At 39.0% G+C, this 21343-nt stretch overlaps 1 protein-coding gene across 6 annotated transcripts in view; it reads left to right on the top strand.

Moving 5' to 3' along the window:
* The window catches only part of DENND5B (DENN domain containing 5B), a 207736-nt gene that overhangs the window by 49899 nt on the left and 136494 nt on the right, over positions 1–21343 (top strand). The window lies entirely within an intron of this gene.

Below are 21343 nucleotides of genomic sequence, written 5' to 3'. Positions count from 1 at the left end.
CTCTTCCCCCCATGTATCTTTTGGCTCACTGTCCTACCTCCTTTATGTCTGCTTAAATGTCCCTGTGTCAGTGAGTCCTTTCCAGATGACTATTTTTAAAATTGGATTCGCCACCTGCTTCCCTCTGCTGATCCCTCACTGCTGCTTTACTGTTGTTTTTCCATATCACCCTCTCTCATACTGTGTAACTTATTTATTATGTTTATTGTTTATTGCCTGCTTTCCCTACTGAACTTTAAGCACTGTGGTGACAGGAATCTTTGTTTTGTTCCCAGAGTCATCCGATGATGGTATGTTCATAGCAGGCACAAAATAATTTGTTGGATGGATGAATATGAACAAAATGAAACGGATTGGGAAGTTTTAGATGAAAATACTTTAGATGAATATATGCTTCTTTGCTTTAATTCACAGTAGAGTCACAACTGTATTTTGAAATAACTTTGGGTTTGCAGAAGAGTTCCAAAGATGGTGTAGAATTCCTGTCTACCCTTCACCCAGTTTTCTCCAAATGTTGTTAACATTTCACATAACGGTGTTACATTTATCAAAACTAAGATAAATTCATTTGGATTTCACGAATTTTTCCACTAATACCCTTTTTCTGTTCGACTGTCCAAGCCAGGATACTACATTGCATTTAGTTATGTCTCTTTAGTCTCCCCTAATCTGTGCAGAGACTACTTGTTAAAAGATTCTTGTGCATTATTTGCTCAGGTGAATATTTGATTCATTTATTCAGTCAGTCAGTCATTCATTCATGCCTCAGCATTCACATCATTTGAATATTTCTAAGGGAAAGAACGGTTAGAAAACTTAGGAGCACTAGAATACATAGCCACAGGGCATTGTTGAAGTTTAGACAAGATCATAGGATTTGACATATTTTCTGGGTCACATGCAGAGTTTATCTAGTCTCGTCTCTTCTGCCATGAGAGTTTCCCAGTCCTGTTTATGTCATTTGAAGGGGCGAATCCTAGCATAACCATTAACTGTTTGTGACTTTTTAATGGGTAAATGTAATTATTTCTGTAGGAGAATAAAGATGTGTTAGGTACCTGACTGTGTATATCAAACTCCTCCTTGTGAAGGGAAACGTAAAGAAATTTAGAGTTTTTTACTAGCCTGGGCTCTAATATAGGTAGTATATAACTAACAGACTGTAATAACAACTGGTTTGATAGCACAGAGGAAATTATTAATGTTAACTGGGTGAGATGAGAACTAGGGAGAAGATCACATTTAAACTTGCCCTTAAAGTATTCATAGTATTTTTTTAAAAATTTATTTGAGTCAGGTTTCACTTCCACTGCCCAGGCTGGAGTGCAGTGGTGCAACCTCTGCCTCCTGGGCTTAAGTGATCCTCCCACCTCAGCCTCTGGAGTAGCTGGGACCACAGGCACTTGCTTCTATAGCTGGCTGATTTTTAAATTTTTCTGTAGAGAAGTTTCTCCATGCTGTCCAGGCTGGCTTTGAGCTTCTGAGCTTAAGCCAATCCACCTCAGCCTCCCAAAGTGCTGAGATTATAGTGTGAGCCACCATGCCTGACCTCACAGAATTTTTTAAAGCAGCTTTATTGAGATATTATTAACATAAACATATCAGATGCACCATTTAAAGCAAACAATTCAGTTGGTTCTGTATATATTCTCAGTTATGCAACCATCACCACAATAAATTTTAGAACATCTTCATCAGCCCCAGAAGAAACACCATACCTGTGTTAATTCCCCATTCTCCTCTTCACTCAGCTCCTGGAAACAAATATTCTTGGTATCTCTGTAAATTTGCCTATTCTGGATATTTTATATAGAATTGTACAATATGTGCCTGACTTCTTTGCATAATATTTTCAAGATTCATCCACATTGTAGCACCTATCAGTACTTCATTCCTATTTATTGCCAGATACTCTATTTTATAGAAGTATATTTTAGTTTTTCATTTATCAGTTGATGGACATTTAGGTCGTTTCTACTTTTTCGCTGTTATGAATAATGCTGCTATGAACATTCAGATTTTTGCATAGATACATGTTATCAATAATGTTGGGTATATACTATGTTTAATCACTTGAATAATTAGCAGACTATTTTTCAAAGCAGTTATTATTTTACATTCCCACCAACAATTAAGGAGTGTTCCATTTTGTTATATCCTAGCCAACATGTGTTAATGTCTGTCTTTTCTATTTTAGCCATGCTAGTAGGTATGAAGTGGTATCTCATTGTGGTTTCAATTTGTATTTCCCTCATTACTAATGATGTTACATCTTTTCATGTGCCTGTTGGTCATTTGTATATGTTCTCTTGAGGCATATAATTTTAGTAGATGAAGAAAGGGGAATGGAAGGGAACAAGAGAACAGGGAGGGACAAAGTCCTGAGAAATGGTGAGAGAATCAGTAAAAGAGAGTAGGGCTCTCAGATGATAGGAGTTAGGAGAGGACTACAGAAAACTGGGTCTCTAAGTTGATGTGTCAAGTCACACTGTCTTCTGCTTTAAGCTTACCTTGCTGAAATTTCTTTTTTATTATTTTTTCCCTTTTCTTTCTTTTTTTTTTTTTTGCTTAAATTTCAGAGATATTCCTTCTTTTGTAAATGTCACAGAGTATCATGGCTAGCTTATTCAATTGATTCATTCAATCTTTAAATAATTATTGAGGGCCTTTATTTATTCTAGGCCTTTTAGGCCATGTTAACGAGAGGGGCAGATCAGTAAGCAAAAAGAGACAAAGTCCTTGCTTTTCATAGAGCTTATTTTCTAGTAAGGATGATTTTGTACCAGTAAAAACCTGTCTTGTACACCATCATGGTGGCTCATGCCTGTAATGCCAGCACTTTGGGAGGCCAAGTCAGGTTTATTACTTGAGGTCAGGAAATTGAGACCAGCCTGGCCAACATGGTGAAACTCCGTCTCTACTGAAAATACAAAAACTAGCCAGGCGAGGTGGTCCACACCTGTAGTCCCAGCTACGGATGTGAAGGGTTTGAGGGGCAGTACGGACATGTAGGCTGAGGCAGGAGAATCACTTGAACCCAGAGGTTGGCAGTGAGCTGAGATTGAGCCACTGCACTCCAGCCTGGGCAACAGAGCAAGACTCTGTTTCAAAAGAAACAAAAAACAAAAAACCCTGCCTTAAAGCCTGCCTTTATCCCAGCCTTTTAGCATTTGGTATACAAATCCGGGTTTACTTTGTTTATGCTATTGATGGTTTTATTGGATTGGGTCATAACCCTTTTCAACTTCCATCTTTTTAGACATGTTTTATTTCTTTATTTTCAATTTTATTTATTTATTTTTTTGAGACAATGTCTCACTCTGTCGCCCAGGTTGGAGTCTAGTGGTGCAGTCTCGGCTCATTGCAACCTCTGCCTCCCAGTTCAAGTGATTCTCCTTCCTCAGACCCTCAAGTAGCTGGGACTACATGTGCGCACCACCATACCCCGCTAATTTTTGTATTTTTAGTAGAGACTGGGTTTAACCATGTTGCTCAGGCTGGTCTTGAATTCCTGACCTCAAGTGATTCTCCCTCCTTGGCCTCCCAAAGTGCTAGGATTACAGGTATGAGTCACCGCACAGCCCTAGACATGTTTTAATTGTTTTATCCCTCACACAACAGTAACCTGAATTTCCCACAGGCATTCTTGTTTCTCTCTTCTGAGACTGTTGCAGTTGAAGTCCATTTTTCCATTATAGTTCATACCAACTAATGAAAAGCCTATGAACTATAAAGAAAAGGTCACATGCATATTTTAAACATACACTCTTACCACATGTGTATGTTATCAACCTTTAGTTTTAGGACCAGGGTTTTTTCTTTTTGGGGTAGGAGGTGGGATTTGTGAGCCCTGCATCACTTTGAATAAGGATTTACTGACTAATATTTTGTGGTCTTTCTTACAAAAACCCCACCTTGGCTAAGTTATAAATTTAGTATCATAGACAACTGCTCAAACAGGTTGGGAGTGGCTCTCGGTAAGCAAATTCAAGTAGAGGAAGCAGAAGTGCACTGGCCATGAACATTTGATCCTCTGGACACCAGCCGTTATGTATTATAAGGGAAACAAAGCAGTTGTTCAGTCCATGTTGTTGGTGGGGGATTGGTTAGGAAAGCTTTTGTATATTCCAGGTTAAATATTCTTCTGCTGTGTTCGGTCATCACACTGTAGATCCCTCTTTTAGAAAACTTATTTTACTATTCTGATTGTTTACTTATTTGTCTTCCTTGTGGTATTTCATAGTCTTTGGGCAGTAGTATACTCTCTTGTTGTATTTCTAGTTCCTGCTATATACTTGGCATATAGTTATATATTGGATTTAAAAATTAATTAATTGACTACAGGCTCAGTATAATTCAATAAAATGACTAGGCTGACAAAAATAATAGTTTAGTGTGACTCCTAGGTTGCATTAGTCGTGTGTTGTGTTCAGAATAATTATACTACATTTATATTATGCCGAATTGGGGTGACAGATTTTAAGATGCACATTGATTAAATGGAATACATCTCCCAAAATGTGCATTGTATGAGACAGAGACTGTGTCTATTTACTGCTATATATTTAGTGCTATAACATAGAGTATTAATGCCTGGCAGACAGTCGGCTTAATGATTTTTTTTTTTAATTACTGAATTTGGGGGATTGGAGAATAACATGGTGAAGCATCTTTACAATTTCTTGAGAAATGGTAAAATGGATAGGATGTGCCTCCTTAGAATAATAAATTAGTGAATATATCAACCAGTTTTGAAAATTTGAGACCTGTTTATCAGAAGAGAAGTGGTCCTCAGTAGCTGTAGAGAGTAGGAATAGCCCAGCAGTTTGGGAGGCTAACTCGGGAGAATCTCTTGTGCTCAGGAGTTTGAGACTAACCTGAGAAACATAGGGAGACCCTGTCTCTGCAAAAAATAAAAATAAAAAAAGTTAGTTGGGTGTGGTGGTGGATGCCTGTGGTCCCAGCTACTTGAGAGGTTGAGGTGGGAGGATTGCTTGAGCTAGGAATTTGAGGCTGTAGTGATTGTGCCACTGCCCTGCAGCCTGGGTGAAAGAATGAAACCCTTTCTCAAAAAAAGAAAAAATAAAAACAAAACAGAACTAGAACTAGGAGAGTAGCAGTGGTAAGAATACAGAATGTATCTTAAGGGTTTTGTTTTTTGTTTTAAGATAGGGTCTTACTCTGTTAACCAGGCTGGAGTGCAGTGGCATCATCACAGCTCACTGCAGCCTCTACCACCCCAGCCAGCCTCAGGTGATTCTCCCACCTCAGCCTTCTGAGTAGCTGGGATTACAAGCAGGCACTACCACGCCCAGCTGATTTTTGTATTTTTTGCAGAGATGGGTTTTTGCCATGTTCCCTAGGTCTATCTCAAACTTCTGTGCGTAAGCGATCTGCCCACCTCAGCCTTTCATAGTGTGCTGGGATTATAGATGTGAGCCATTGTTGCAGGGCCTAAGATTTTTTTTTCCCCCTAATTATCAAGATTGTTATTTTTAAAAAGTGGGGGAGGGGATGTATTCATGAGATCACTAGAGTAGAAAGAAGGTAAATGATTTAGTAATGTAAAGAAATGAATTTTTTAAATGAGATGTGAAATTGGGTTTAGACAGATTGTGAATTTGCCCTAATCTGGGCCCTGTAAACAGTAATCTCTTGCCTCTGTCTCCCAAGGTACTGATATTCTTTTATCAGTCATTTGTCATAAAAGTTATATAGGTCGTCTGACTTTAAGAAGAAATATACATGATTTTTAAATTCTCTACATCTACTTTGCAAGTTGGTGGAAAGCAGGTACTGTATCTTATTACAGTAAAACAATGTTTTTAAAGTGATATTCTTGTAGTCCATAAATCATGGCGTATTAGCATTTGATAAATCATACATATTCAGAAAAATCCCAATTGTTGACTTCATTCATTAGTCCTACACATTATTTTCTAAATTAAACTGATATCAGATTACTGATAGTAAGAGTAACTGGCTGGGCACAGTGGCTCACGCCTGTAATCCCAGCACTTTAGAAGGCTGAGGCAGGTGGATTACTTGAGGTTAAGAGTTTGAGATCAGCCTGGTCAACATGGTGAAACCCTGACTCTGTTAAAAATACAAAAATTAGCTTAGTGTGGTGATAACATGCCTGTAATCCCAGCTACTTGGGACGCTGAGGCAGGAGAATGGCTTGAACCCAGGAGGTGAAGGTTGCAGTGAGCTAATGCCACTTTACTCCAGCCTGGGCGACAGAGACTTCATTAAAAAAAAAAACAACAAAAACTGTTGAATTTGCTGAATGTAGTATTTACTACATTCCTGCATATCTAATTAATCTGCATATCATATTGAATAAGTTCTATGAGATAGTACTATAGAAGTCTTGTTTTGGGGATCTTTTCTGCCTCATATTTCTCATTGAATTTATAGAGTGTCTAATTCATATAAGCTAGTCTATAAATATTCATTAAAAGGCTCAAAAATCTGAGTTCTTAAAAGCCCAGTTACTCATATGAGCAATTATTTTTTTGTTTTACAAAAAGTTCATATACCAAAAAGTATTTTGGTTTGAATGTCAAGGATATTAAACTACCTTGTCATTTTGTTCTTCTTGTGTCCTCAGGGCTTAATGTTTTTTTTTTTTTTTTTTTTTTGAGATGGAGTTTCGCTCTTGTTACCCAGGCTGGAGTGCAATGGCGCGATCTCAGCTCGCCGCAACCTCCGCCTCCTGGGTTCATGCAATTCTCCTGCCTCAGCCTCCTGAGTAGCTGGGATTACAGGCACGTGCCACCATGCACAGCTAATTTTTTGTATTTTTTTTTTTTTTTTTTTTTTTTTTTAGTGGAGACGGGGTTTCACCACATTGACCAGGATGGTCTCGATCTCTCGACCTTGTGATCTACCCGCCTCAGCCTCCCAAAGTGCTGGGATTACAGGCTTCAGCCACCGCGCCCGGCCCAGGGCTTAATGTTTTATTCATTTACCATAAACTTAGGATACATAGCTATAAAAAATAATTTTTCTCTGTCTTCCAAAAAACTTGCTTGTGTACTTCCTCTCTTTTCTTCAGATAGACTTAAAAAAATTCTTAAAGCCATATTTCACACCATGTTTTAATCTGCAAACCCATTAGAAGTAAATAAAAATGATGACATATAAAGGCTTTTAAAAATTTGAGGTATAAATCTCACACAGTGAAACTCTCTGAAGCATACAGATCAAAGAATTGTGACAAGTATGTATACTTATGTAGTCAACATCCAGATACATTTTCATCACCCTGTAGATTTTCTTCCTTCCCTGTCCAGCCAGTACCCCACTCCCCACCCAAGCAACCATCGAGAACAGTGGTTACCACAGATTAGTTCTTGAACTTCATACGTAATATTTTGTCTTGCTTCTTTGACTCAAGAAAATGAATCTCTTAAGATTTCTCCATGTTGTTGCCTGAGTAGTTTATTCCTTTTTATTGCTGAGTTCTGTTGAATGAACATACCACAATTTGCATATCTATTTGCCTATTGATGGACATTTGGATTGTTTCTGGGTTTTTTTTTTTTTTTTTGAGATAAGACTCTCATTCTGTTGCCCAGGCTGGAGTGCAGTGGTACGATCTCAGCTCATTGCAAGCTCCACCTCCCAGGTTCAGGTGATTCTTATGCCTCAGTCTCCCGAGTAGCTGGGACTACTGCCCAGGTAATTTTTGTATTTTTTGGTAGAGATAGGGTTTCACCATTTGGCCAGGCTGCCAGTTTTTTCCCAATTGTAAATAATGTTGCTGTTCCTGTGCAAATGTTTTTGTAGATATGTCCCTTCCTAGGTGTAGAATTGTAAGTGTATGGATAGATACGTGTTTAACTTTTATAAGAAACTGTCCAACAGTTTTTTGAAGTGGTTGTACCATTTTGTACTTCCGCTAACAATGTATGAGTTTCACTTGGTCTATATCTTCATCAACACTTAGTATTAGTATTATGAGTCTTTTGAATTTTGATCATTATAGCATTTGATCATTCTAGGATATGAGGTATGTCTCATTAGTTTTAATTTGTATTTTACCTAATGACTAATGATGTACACCTTTTCATTTGTTTATTGGCTATCTGTATATATTATTTTTACTCTTTTGAGATGGAGTTTCGCTCTTGTTACCCAGGCTGGAGTGCAATGGCGCGATCTCGGCTCACCGCAACCTCCGCCTCCTGGGTTCAGGCAATTCTCCTGCCTCAGCCTCCTGAGTAGCTGGGATTACAGGCACGCGCCACCATGCCCAGCTAATTTTTTTTGTATTTTTAGTAGAGACGGGGTTTCATCGTGTTGACCAGGATGGTCTCGATCTCTTGACCTCGTGATCCACCCGCCTCGGCCTCCCAAAGTGCTGGGATTACAGGCTTGAGCCACCGCGCCCGGCTATTTTTACTCTTTTGTTCAGATTTTTCATTCATTTTTAAACAAATGGGTTGGTTTTTATTTTTATTATTGATTTATAGGAATTATTTAAATATCCTGATATATTCTTTGTCAGATATAAAGACTTTTGGTTTCGAAAGTTATAAAGATGCTCAATTTAGTGGTTTTTAAAAAAAATTCAGCTGGGCACAGTGGCTCATGCCTGTAATCCCAGCACTTGGGGAAGCCAAGGCAGATGGATCACCTGAGGTCAGGAGTTCAAGGCTAGCCTGGCCAACATGGTGAAACCCCATCTCTACCTAAAATACAAAATTACCTGGGCGTGGTGGTGGGCGCCTGTAATGCCAGCTACTTGGGAGGGTGAAGCAGGAGAATCACTTGAACTGGAGAGGTGGAGGTTGCAGTGAGCTAAGATTGTGCCACTGCACTCCAGCCTGGGTGACAGAGCAAGACTCCGTCCGTCTCAAAAGAAAAAAGATTCTTTGGGGATCTAAGTGGTGGTCAGTTTATTACTAGCAGAGATACAGTTCTAGTTCTAAATTTATGGTTCTACAAGAAAATTGGTTAAGATATATGTGGGATATATCAGTTATCTATTGAGGCTTAACTGACTACCCCAAACAGTGGCTTAAATCACCAGTAAGATACTATTTCTTAAAATTTGGAGTTATCAAATGCTAATTCACATGACATTCTGCTTCACGTGGTGTCACCTGGAGTAACTAACATGGGCGGATTTTCAGAATATTTTCTGTCATTTGACTTGGGTGACTGTAATGTCTGGAGCTCAGGCAGGCCTCTCCCCACTTCTGAATGTCATTCTTTTTATTAGGTTTGCCCAGGCTTCTATTTTTTTTTTTTTAGATAGAGTCTCACTCTGTCATCCAGGCTGGAGTGCAATGGTATGATCTTGGCTCACTGCAACCCCTGCCTCCCATGTACAGGCAATTTTCCTGTCTCAGCCTCCCAAGTAGCTGAGATTACAGGTGCATGCCGTCACGCCCCACTAATTTTTATATTTCTGGTAGAGGTAGGGTTTCACCACATTGGCCAGGTTGGTCTTGAACTCCTGACCTCAGGTGATTCACCTGCCTCGGCCTCCCAAAGTTCTGGGATTACAGGTATGAGCAACTGTGCCCAGCCCAACCAGACTTCTTTTTTTTTGTTTGTTTTTAAGACACAGTTTCGCTCTTGTTACCCAGGCTGGAGTGCAATGGCTCTATCTCATCTCACCACAACCTCGGCCTCCGGGGTTCAAGCAATTCTCCTGCCTCAGCCTTCTGAGTAGCTGGGACTACAGGCGCTCGCCACCATGCTTGGCTTATTTTTTTTTATGTTTAGTAGAGACGGAGTTTCGCCATGTTGACCAGGATGGTCTCGATCTCTTGACCTCGTGATCCACCAGCCTTGGACTCCCAAAGTGCTGGGTTATAGGCATAAGCCACTGTGCCTGGCCGACCAGGCTTCTTAAATGAATTCTAAGATAAAAACAAGAGCTTCTAGGACTCTCTTAAGGGCTGGACCTAGGACTGTCACAGTGACGTTTCTGCCATATTCCTGGTCACAAGGCAAGACCAGATTCAAGAGGAGAGAAATAGACCTCTTACAGTTTCCTAATAAAAAGTAAATTCATTAAAAATATGATAATTTATTAATTATCCCTATGTTTACTACTAAGTGTCTTTTCAACTCTTTTTTAATTCCATGGGTTAATTGTTTCCTCACCACTTGAATTGTACCACCAGTGTTTCTATGACATGATCCCAAAACAAAAAAAAAAGACTCAGTGGTTTTCACTTAAAAGACAAAGAGGCCCACTGAGCTATTACAGATGTTAATTAGGATTCATTTCTTTTAATATGGTAGAAAGAATGCTACGATACCACTTTAGTGATGAACACAATAAACTTAATCACATCCTAGGAGCTAAGTATTCTGACATTATAATCTCTTCTCTCAGGGGCCCATCACAGCAGTCTTAGGATTCAAGATCTATTCCTGGGCAACATTATAGAACCAGTGTGTCATGTCCATACAAATGAGGGAAAATATAATGGCTTTGGTAATCCTGTAGTAATCTTTCTTGTCATATACTCTTTTTCATTTTTAAAAATTGAGGAAAAATTCCTATAATATAAAGGTAACCATTCTGAAGTGTACATTTAATGGCATTTAATACATTCACAGTATTGTACAACTTTATTTTTTTTTGAGGTAGAGCTTATTTTAAGGCTAATGAGCAGTAAAACTGTATCAAAATAGACTAATAAGATGTCAGTAAGATGGCCAGACATTCACTCAGAAATGGCTTTTTTTTTTTTTTTTTTTTTTTTTTTTGGTGGGATGGTAAGAGAGATATGTTGCCTTACACTTAGGCCACTGCATTCCCACTTAAATGCCAGGGTTGTGTCATCAACAGGATGGCCTAAACAATCTCAGTTCTTACCTCCTGCCAGCCCCCTAAAGCTTCCAAAATTGCAAGAATAGGCCATGTGTGGTGGCTCATACCTGTAATCCCAACACTTTGGGAGGCCAAGGCAGGTGGATCACTTGAGACCAGGAGTTTGAGACCAGCCTGGCCAACATGGAAAAATCCCATTTCTATTAAAAAAACAACTAAAAATACAAAAAGTAGCCAGGTGTGGTGGTACCCACCTGTAATCTCAGTTCCTTGGGTGATTCGGGCAGTATGAGTGCTTGAACCTGCGAGGCGGAGGCAGCAGTGAGCTGAGATCGTACCACTGCGCTCCAGCCTGGGCAACAGAGCGAGGCTTTTCTCAAAAACAAAAAAAAAAACAAAAAGGGCAAATTTATCTCACTTTTCCTCCTATTCCAGGGATGCTAACATTTTCAGGAAGTCTCCCAAATTGGTCCCCTATAACCCAAGGCTTGAGAGTTTCACAGCACCACTCCAGATCTGAGAATAGCACAGAAGTTGTTCTAAGGGATAAAGCCACCCTTAGTAAAACTGGAAGTCAAAGCCTGCATGTAAGCCCCTCTCCCTTCTGCCTAAAAAAGGAAAGGTATTTAGATGTTTTTGTCATGGATATTTTACTGGGATGAGGTAAGAACTGAACAAATGCAGTAAGTTATTGGAGATTTAAAGATTAAAAAAGGCTGTGTACAGTGGCTCACCTGTAATCTCAGCACTTTGGGAGGCCAGGGCGGATGTGTTGCGTAAGCTCACGAGTAACGAGATCAGCCAGGGTGATATGGTGAAACCTCATCTCTACAAAAAATACAAAATTAGCCAGGCATGGTGGTGCTGTGTGCCTGTATTCCCACTACTTGGGAGGCTGAACTGGGGAGGATGGCTTGAGCCCAGGAAGTGGGTTGCAGTGAGCTGAGATCGTGCCACTGCACCCCAGCCAAGGTGATAGAGCCAGACCTTGTCTCAAAATAATAACAATAATAATAGCAATTTTAGTAGTTTTGAAATGTTGATGTAGTTACAACCTCTTTGATATTTCCCTCACTTAGGAAATTGGGATCAGCCCAACTTTCAAAGAGAGGTACATGAATTTAGGACTGCAGAGTACAGCAAATTTTAGTTCTTGATATGGCCATGCCTTCCTAAGAAATTTCCAAAGGTAATTGACTCTCAGTTTAGCCTTTTCTACTGCACAAAGTGATAGAGGCTGTAAATATGAGTTTAGAGGTGTCCATCTAGCTTTTCCTAGTGGGAGATGGGGAAAGTTTCACTGAGAATATAATACTGCCGTAGGAGCAGATGTTTGCTAAATGGGCAAGGATTGAGGGGAGGATGTCTTAAACTGAGTGAAAACATTTGTAAAAGCAGTAAGGGGCGAGGATATGACAGCAAATAATTTACTATAGCTAACATGGAAGAGAAGAGGAAGGGTAGTAAATAAAACTGAAGAGGTAGCCAGGGGCCAAATATAAATTTATATTACAAGCTACGGAATTTTTATACAGCCATGAAGAGCCACTGAAAGATCTTATGCAGGGGATTGGAATGATCAGATTAGTATATTAAGAAGATGATTTTGGCAGTCTGGTTGATAGGGAAACCAGGTAGGAGTCTACTGAAATAATCTGGACAAGAGCTGATGTGTACCTAAACTAAGGCATGGGGATGAAGAGGAACTTAACAACACAGGCAGTTACTTAAATGGGCTAGGGAAAGCAGGAGGAAGCCAGAATCTTTCAATGGTTTAATGATTTGGATGGATGGTGGTAGTCTTTACTGACAATAGATTTGGATGGATGGTGGTAGTCTTTACTGACAATAGATATACAGGACTAGAAAAGCCACTAAAAAAAAAAAACAAACCCACACATTTCTGTTTTATGTAGGCATATTTTATTAGGAAAAACGAATGAAAATGAAACTGTTTCTTAAGTTTAATTTAAATACAGTCACTGATTTTCTGTTATTTTACTTAACCCTGTACAGTTCAGTCTATAAAAATAAGTATTGATAGAATAGCCAAGTGCAGTGGTGTGTGCTTATATTCCCAAGCTACTTTCAAGGCTGAGGCAGGTGGATCACTTGAGCCTGGGAGTTTGAGTGCAGCCAGGGCAGCTTAGTGAGACCCTGTCTCTAAATATTAAAAAAGAGATTTTTTTTTGTATTAAAGTGAATGTCTAACATCTGCACACCCCACAGAATGTGTAGTGGAATTCTAATGCTTTGTCTCCAAACTTGGTATACATAAAATTGATAAAACCTTTTCGATTGTTTTTGACACCTATTTTATTCAATTAGTGTTACTTCCCTTGGTATCTTTATATCTGGGCAATTCCTTATGATGAATTGAAAGAAAAACTAACTTTATTGATCCAAGGCTGTGCTGCTTGGTATGGGAGCCACTTAGTCACATGTGACTTGAGCATTTGAAACTTGACTAGTTAAAAATGAGATGTGCTGTAGATGTAAAATACTCAATGGATTTCAAAGACTTAATATCTCACTAAATTTTTTGTATATTTATTACATGTTGGAGCAATATTTTGAATACAGAAATTGAATCAAATTTATCATTTTTCCTGTTTCTTTTTACTAATTTTTGAATGTAGCTACTAGAAATTTTTTTTTTTTTTTTTTTTTTTTGAGACGGAGTTTTGCTCTTGTTACCCAGGCTGGAGTGCAATGGCGCGATCTCGGCTCACCGCAACCTCTGCCTCCTGGGTTCAGGCAATTCTCCTGCCTCAGCCTCCTGAGTAGCTGGGATTATAGGCACGCGCCACCATGCCCAGCTAATTTTTTGTATTTTTAGTAGAGACGGGGTTTCACCATGTTGACCAGGTTGGTCTCAATCTCTCGACCTTGTGATCCACCCGCCTCGGCCTCCCAAAGTGCTGGGATTACAGGCTTGAGCCACCGCGCCCGGCAAAAAATTTAAATTAGATATATGGGTCACATTTTCTTTCTGTTATTTTCTTTGCTAAGTTTGTTTCAGTTGTTTATCTGCCTGGTTTCTGTGCTAGCTGTTTAACTTCTGTGGTGGCTAGAGATATGCTGCATATGATTAACAACTTTAGTTCATTATAAGTGTCTGGAAACTGTAATAATGCAAAATTGTTTTCCGATATTTTGGAAACAAATTAAAAAGTTCTATAGGACCCTATAGTTGATTTTATTAGTGAGTACCTCACACAGAATATCTACAGAAAACTGATTTTTGTAGGTGTTATCACAATTCATTTTGAAATCTATTAAGTTGAATAGTGTTTATTAACTCTTTTGTAGATAAATTATTTCTACAATGAAAGTCTCCAAGCTGGTACATGGATAAGATTAGATTAGAGAAGAAGCTTATTTGAAAAACATTCTATGAGAGTTTTCATTTATTGTCTAAACACTATAAACATTTTTTTCCATGTTCCAGTTGACACAGGTCAAGAAATGTCTGCACAGATAACAAACACACCTAGCAAACAGGGATGGCTGCCAAATCAAAAAGTCTGTCTGCTAATGGGTGCAAGGTTTCTTTTTGGGGTGATGAAAATGTTCTGAAATTAGGTAGTAGTGACTCTTGCACAACTCTATAAATATGCTAAAACCACTGAATTGTAGACTTTAAAAGGATGAGTGTTAAGGTATGTGCAATATAGCTCAATAAAGCTGTTACCAAAAAAAAAAAAAAAAAAAAACTCAATCTGCACATTCTTAACTGTTGCAGTTACTGACATAGTAATCATTTAATGAGAGTTAAGTGAGCAGACACACAGAAAGCAACCATATGTTCAAGAATTACTGTGATCAGACAAAAATGGACTGTCCTTTTTTGGCTTCTGTGTGAGCCCCACAGATCTGGTGGTATTTCGGGAAGCCTAATGGCCTTCTTTGATGAGTCCTTGTGAAAGTTACTTAACAATGTATATCTAGCTAAGGGGATTGGAATATTCACTGCGTACAATTTGTCATTCAAATTCTAATGTAAAATGAATTTGATACACTGAAAGGCGTAGACTGAATTCAGCAGGTGAGTAGAAAGAAAACCACTCCAATATTTGATCATTTGTTGTTGAGGAATTTATCCATTAACAGAGGTTTTAGACAGAGTTGTGTATATCTACTCAGGGTGTTGTTAGGCACATCTGTTTCTTACACTTCAGGTTCATCCTATAGAAAATCATGCTAACACGCAAGGATATCCAAAGACAAGTCATGCAGTGTTTTCAACTTCAGAGAGTAGCAAAGGATGCAAATTTAATTTCTTTACCATTTGCTATCATCTGAAGTTAGTAACATTTCTGGCTAGTCACCAAGCACCCAGAAAGAAAGAAATGAGCAAATTTGGTGCGTCTTTTTTCTTCTATATCTCCTTTCCAAGTCATTGCCACAGGAGAAGTGCTAAAGCACGGAAGAGAAGCTAGGCCCCACTTTTACTCTCGTGAACAAAACTCTTCCCATAGATTTATATACAGCACAGCTGCTGCATTTGTCTTCATCTCTTTCCTGAAGAGCCTTATTGCTGGGTCTTGCTCTGGGGCTGCTTTCAGCAACCTTTCTGAGGCAGGTTTAATGCTGATTAGCCCTAAAACAATTCTATGGCAGGGCTCCCCGCCAGGATAAAGAATGAACAGAACTGGTTTGCATACTGGCCAGCTGCAGTTGCTGCAGCTAGAGTCTGTCAGACAAGGACCATTTTCTTGTTTACCATGATGAGGTTAAATTAGCACAGCATGAGGCAAAAGATTTTAAAAATCCAGAAAATTAGCTGTGCTTTTGAGTATGATGCAGGCAGTGTGGAATTAAGGTGATTTTAAGTTTAAGAAGGGAAGGTAATGTACCGTACTAAAAGCTTGATTAAGGGCTGCTTGAAAATAGTTTCTTGCTATCTTAGTAAAGATATATTTGAATAGTGCTTCAAAGCTCACAGATTACATTTAGAAAAGTCAGTTGGCCCATTTGTATTGAATATGTACCCTGGTTCTGGCACAAGGGTATAGAGGTGGACATTTAATAGAGGAGGACACTGTCTTTTACACTGGGTTTCTGGAGATTCTAATTCAAGCCTCAGTTATGTGTTTAATTCTCACATTAGGCAAACCATGTCACTGAGCATCTGTGTTCTCCTAAGGTAAATAACGAGAGAGGGACTATGCAGGCTTTTAAAGATAATTCGTCTAACATTTTTTGAATTATTTGTTTGTGTAGTGTTATTTCCTAAAATAATTGGAATCAAGTTATATGTGTTCATAGAGCAGTTTCTGATAGTGGGACTTCCAGTCTACAGGGGGAAAGATGAGCTATGTAATCAGAGAAGCTGAACATGAGAGATTTCTGACTTCCAGAGCTTCGGTTTACAAGACTCTCCTTCCCTAGCTCTCCACTTTGCACTGCTCTCATTGCAGAGCGTGCCCACAGATCTGCCTTTGGGAACTCAGGGTTTTTATTTCAGCAATGCAAGGGTGAGCTGAGGGAAGGAGTCCCCACTTTCTCATCCACCTGCAAAGGCAGAGTATATAGCTGTACGTAACAAGAGTTATAGGAAGGGATAGGGGAAATAGAGGTTAAGAGTGAAGCAGAAAGGCAGATAAAGGATGAACTCAGTGATTGATAATCCCCAAAGTGTCATTTGACTTCTTAGACTCCCAGAACCCCTGTTCTTCACTTCCCAGCCCTTCATCAACTCCAGATTCAAGGACTTCTGAACTTGATCTCTGTCACTCTCTCCTCTCTGACCTTCCAAGATCCTAGTCTTGGATCATTAAAAGCACCCTTACTAGTTTAGGGCTGGGAAATGAGAATACTTAATCACCTTATAACATTGTTCCTATGGAAGATGAATTCTTTTACAGACTACCATCCAAATACAATCATTAGTAAAACTAAGGCTACAGCTATTAATTTAACTGAAGCTTGTATAGTTATGGAGAGATCTTTTATTTTACCAATTCATATTTCTATGCATTACTCATTCAGTACTGTGCTATAGTTTTCACTGCCCTTCACCTCAGCTAAGATGGTTTTCACCTTAAGTCTCAAGACAAAAGCAACAAACAGCCAATACAAAATTAGGGCATAGAGCAATATGTGATCAGGGTGCTGTCTACTCATAGTCCACTTTAAGTTCAGGGTAGAGGAAATTTTCACAGAAAAAAAAACACATTTCCCTATATTAGATAATCAAGTGGGTAGGGCTTAGAGAAAAAAGGAATCACTGTGGGTTGTAGTGGGGTAGTTTACACATGTAAGAGGAAACAGTCCAGAAACATAGGGATGTGCAGAATGAAGGCTGATGTTTTGAGTTCCAGGTTTGAAGGGTTCATGAGGCACACAAAGGGAATTTTTATTCATCTAAAGTTTTATCTCTGTTTTGTTTCTAGCTGAATTTAAGATTCATATTTCTGTTTTAAAAAGTTGTGAAATGAATATAGCAAAGTGTTAACATTTGTTGAATTTAGGAGGAGGACATCTACACGCAGTGTTCCTTATTTCTGTTTTACTTCTCTGTATGCTTGAAATTTTTTTAATTTTGGGGGGACAGAGTTTCACTCTGTTGCCCAGGCTGTGCAGTGGCACTATCAGGACTCAATGATGCCTCAACCTCCTAGGCTGAAGCAACCCTCCCACCTCAGCCTCCCAAAGTGCTGGGATTAGAAGTATGAGCACAGTGCCCAACCTGAAATATTTTAAAATTACAGATAGGAAAATAAATTGCATTAAAATTGAGCAGCACAAGAGACAAAGGAAATAAATAATTCATAGATCAGATGGTCAGCTCTTAAAAAAGGCAGGTTTTAATGGCAGTTAGTTATCATATCAGTCTTTAAGGAGCGCATAAATAGTATATTGTTCTGCAACCAAAGAACAGAAAAATGACTATGGTCATCAGTGATGAAAGCTCAAATGTGATGAAGAAGTGGAAAAAATAAACAGTGGGCCAAGGTTTCTTCATAGCTTGGGCTTAACATGTGTGGTGTTTTTTGTTTGTTTGTTTGTTTGTTTTTTTGGAGACAGGGTCTCACTCCTGTTGCCAAGGCTGCAGAGCAGTGGCATGATCACAGCTTACTGCAGCCTCACCATCCCCGGATTCAGGTGCTTTTTCCAGCTTAGCCTCCAAAGTAGCTGTCTGGGACTATAGGCGCACACCACCATACCTGGCTAAGTTTTATATTTTTTGTGGAGACAGGGTTTTTGTCCTGTTGCCCAGGCTGGTCTCAAACTCCTGGGCTCAAGTGATCTGCCCACTCCCAAAGTGCTGAGATAACAGACTCGAGCCACTGTGTGCACCCATGCTTAATTTTAATTTTTTTTAGGTGTGAGATAAACTGACACAGAGAATATGCTGTACATCATTAGAGAAAATGAATATAAATAAATGACATACTTTAGTAATTATCAAAAGGAGCAAGTTCAGCACAAGAAAAAAGGAATACATCGTTTTCATACCCATACATCTACATGAAAAGTAAGTGTAATCACATTTTTCTGAAAGAGTAGCTTTGATTACATATATTTAAATTATTTTAAAATATGTTATAAAGCCTCTCTATTGTGCTATAATTGTCTCTAGCAGTTGAATTTTTGCCTTTTCAAGAATTTCTTCTATAAGCGCTGAGGGAAGAACCACTACTGATAAATTTTCTATGTTCCTAATATGCTTGGCTAAGCTTATAGCAAGATTCAATGTATTTGTTGGTTGGCAGTACAGAATTTTGAGTAGTCTATTTATACCAGTAATACTGTGTTGCTGGTGAATAGATTAGCTTAATCTTAGTGCAAAAAGCATTTCCATGTAACAGTTTTTCTACTGATTAATTGTATATAATGGAACAAAGTTCAAGTTCATTGCTTTTTTTTGTTCATACAAAATGGAAAGTTGTTTAGAACTCATCCTGAAAGGAATTGACATACTCTATGATTCTCACAAAAGTACAACTTAATAAACATTTATGGCAATAAAATCTACCCACCATATAAGTATATATGCAAAATTGTAAGTATGTGGAATGGTCTTACAGGAACACAAAATTAAATAGTGTAGTTTCGCTAGTTATTTTTCAGCGATTTCTGTATCGTATGGTGAAAGAATCAAATACTGCTACAATAATAATAATAATGATAATTCAAATTTGTAATTTCAGTATAATTATAATTGCAGTTTTAAAAAGTGCTTGTGTATATATTTAGAGATGGGGTCTCACTCTGTCACCCAAGCTCAAGTACAGTGGCACAGTCATAGCTCTCTGCAGCCTTGAATTCTTGGGCTCATGCAGTCCTCCCACCTTAGCCTTCCAAATAGCTAGGACTGCAGGCACGCACTGCAAACCTTAAATTCTGTTTACTTTTAGAGACAGGGTCTCACTCTGTTGCCCAGGCTGGACTACAGTGGCGCTATCATAGCTCACTAGAGCCCTGAACTCCTGGGCTCAACTAATCCTATCACTTCAGTCTCTTGAGTAGCTAGGACTGCAGGTGTGCACCACCATGCCTGACTTATTTAAGAATTTTTTTTTTTTTTAAGATAAAGGGCTTGCTATGTTGCCCAGGTTGGTCCAAAGTGACCATCCCACTTCAACCTCCCAAAATGTTGAGATTACAGACGTGAGCCACTGCACACTGCACCCAGTGTCACAAATCTGAATTTTTTTTTTTAGACAGAGTCTCACTCTGTCACCCAGGCTGGAGTGCTATGGTGCCATCTCAGCTCACTGCAATCTCCACCTCCCTGAATCAGGTTCAAGTGATTTCTCCTGCCCCAGCCTCCCGAGTAGCTGGGATTACAGGCATGCGCCACCATGCCCGGCTAATGTTTCATGTTTTTAGTGGATACGGGTTTTTGCCATGTTGGCCAGGCTAGTCTTTAACTTCTGATGTCAAATGATCCACCCACCTTGGCCTCCAACAGTGTTGTGATTACAGGCATGAGTCCCTGTGCCCAGCCTTAAATTCTTATTAAATAACCTTCATAGTCCTACAAAACTATTATTCTAGAATTTGTACAAACAAGGTAAAAATCTTTATACAGAGTCAGTAGTATTCCTGTGTTCTTTCAGTTAGCCCATGTCTATAATTATTCATATTCTTGTATGCCTGATGATGAGGATACATTCTGAAAAAGGCACTATTAAGAGATTTTGTTATTGTGCAAACATCATAGTATACTTATACAAAATTAGATAGCATAGCCTACTACAAACCTCGACTATATGATACAGCCTATTGCTCTTATTGTTGTAAAAGATTTAAACATTTTATTTGTAAACTGGTATTACCAGCCTTCCCCTACTTCTGAATATTTAGGTAAGAAATAAAAATAGATTATCCTGGCTTTGTGTGGTGGCTCACACTTGTAATCACAGCACTTTGGGAGGCTGATGTGGGAGGATAGCTTGAGTTCAGGAGTTGGAAACCAGCCTGGGCAACACAGCAGCACTCCATCTCTACAAAAAATTTTTAAAAGTGATTAGCCAGGTGTGGTGGCACATGCCTATAATCCTAGCTACTTGAGAGGCTGAGACAGGAGGATTGATTGAGCCCAGGAGTTGAAGGTTACCATGAGCAATGATTGTGCCACTGCACCCCAGCCTGGGTAACAGAGTAAAACCGTGTCTCTTAAAAAAAAAAAAAAGTAGTTATCCCCTGAGGGTCTTACAAGCTATGACACCCTAGAGATCTTCATTTCTAATACCATTTTCCAATTAAAGGAGCATGGGGTCCTTGGAGAAGTGGCTGATTTCTAGAAATGAGGCAAGAAATACATAAGGTGAGCCTTATACTGCCGGCAATTAAGGAAGTGTTCAACCCAAAACAGAACAAAGAAGCCCCACAACATATAGATGGGGGTGCATCAAAGGTGCATAGGAGCCAAATAAAAGAGTTGTTAATGGCCAAAACTGAAACATACTGAGTAGAAAATTAAGTCTGTCATGACTCACAATATAAAATAAATATGCATGAGTCCATACTAATGTAAATTAAATGAACAGATTAATTAGAGACAAATCTCCTTTACAGAAGAATTCCAAATAATTGAGGTAGATACATACTTTACCCCCAAGAGGTGAAGTGTAACTCTCTATTCCTAAAATGTAGAGTGACTTCCATATGAAGATTGCAATATCGAAAAGAAGAGAAAAAAGAACTTTACTGTGGAGAAACCTGAAAAACACTATCTTAGCCAAGTGATCAAGGTTAACATCAGCCCTGTTGTCACATTGACAGTATTTTTTTTGTTTGTTTTTTGAGATTGAGTCTCGCTCTGCCACCCAGGCTAGAGTGCAGTGGCACAATCTCAGCTCACTGCAGCCTCTGCCTCATTGGTTCAAGTGATTCTCCTGCCTCAGCCTCCTGAGTAGCTGGGATTACAGGCGCCAACCACTATGCCCAGATAATTTTTTGTATTTTTAGTAGAGATGGGGTTTCACCATATTGGCCAGGCTGGTCTCGAACTCCTGACCTCATGATTCACCCACCTCAGCCTCCCAAACTGTTGGGATCACTGGCGTGAGCCACCATGCCTGGCCC

This window comes from Saimiri boliviensis, chromosome 7, assembly GCF_048565385.1.
Source record: "Saimiri boliviensis isolate mSaiBol1 chromosome 7, mSaiBol1.pri, whole genome shotgun sequence".
NCBI classification, from domain to species: Eukaryota; Metazoa; Chordata; class Mammalia; order Primates; family Cebidae; genus Saimiri; species Saimiri boliviensis.
Note: the sequence above shows the minus strand (reverse complement) of the source record. Positions and strands in the feature narration are given on the sequence as shown.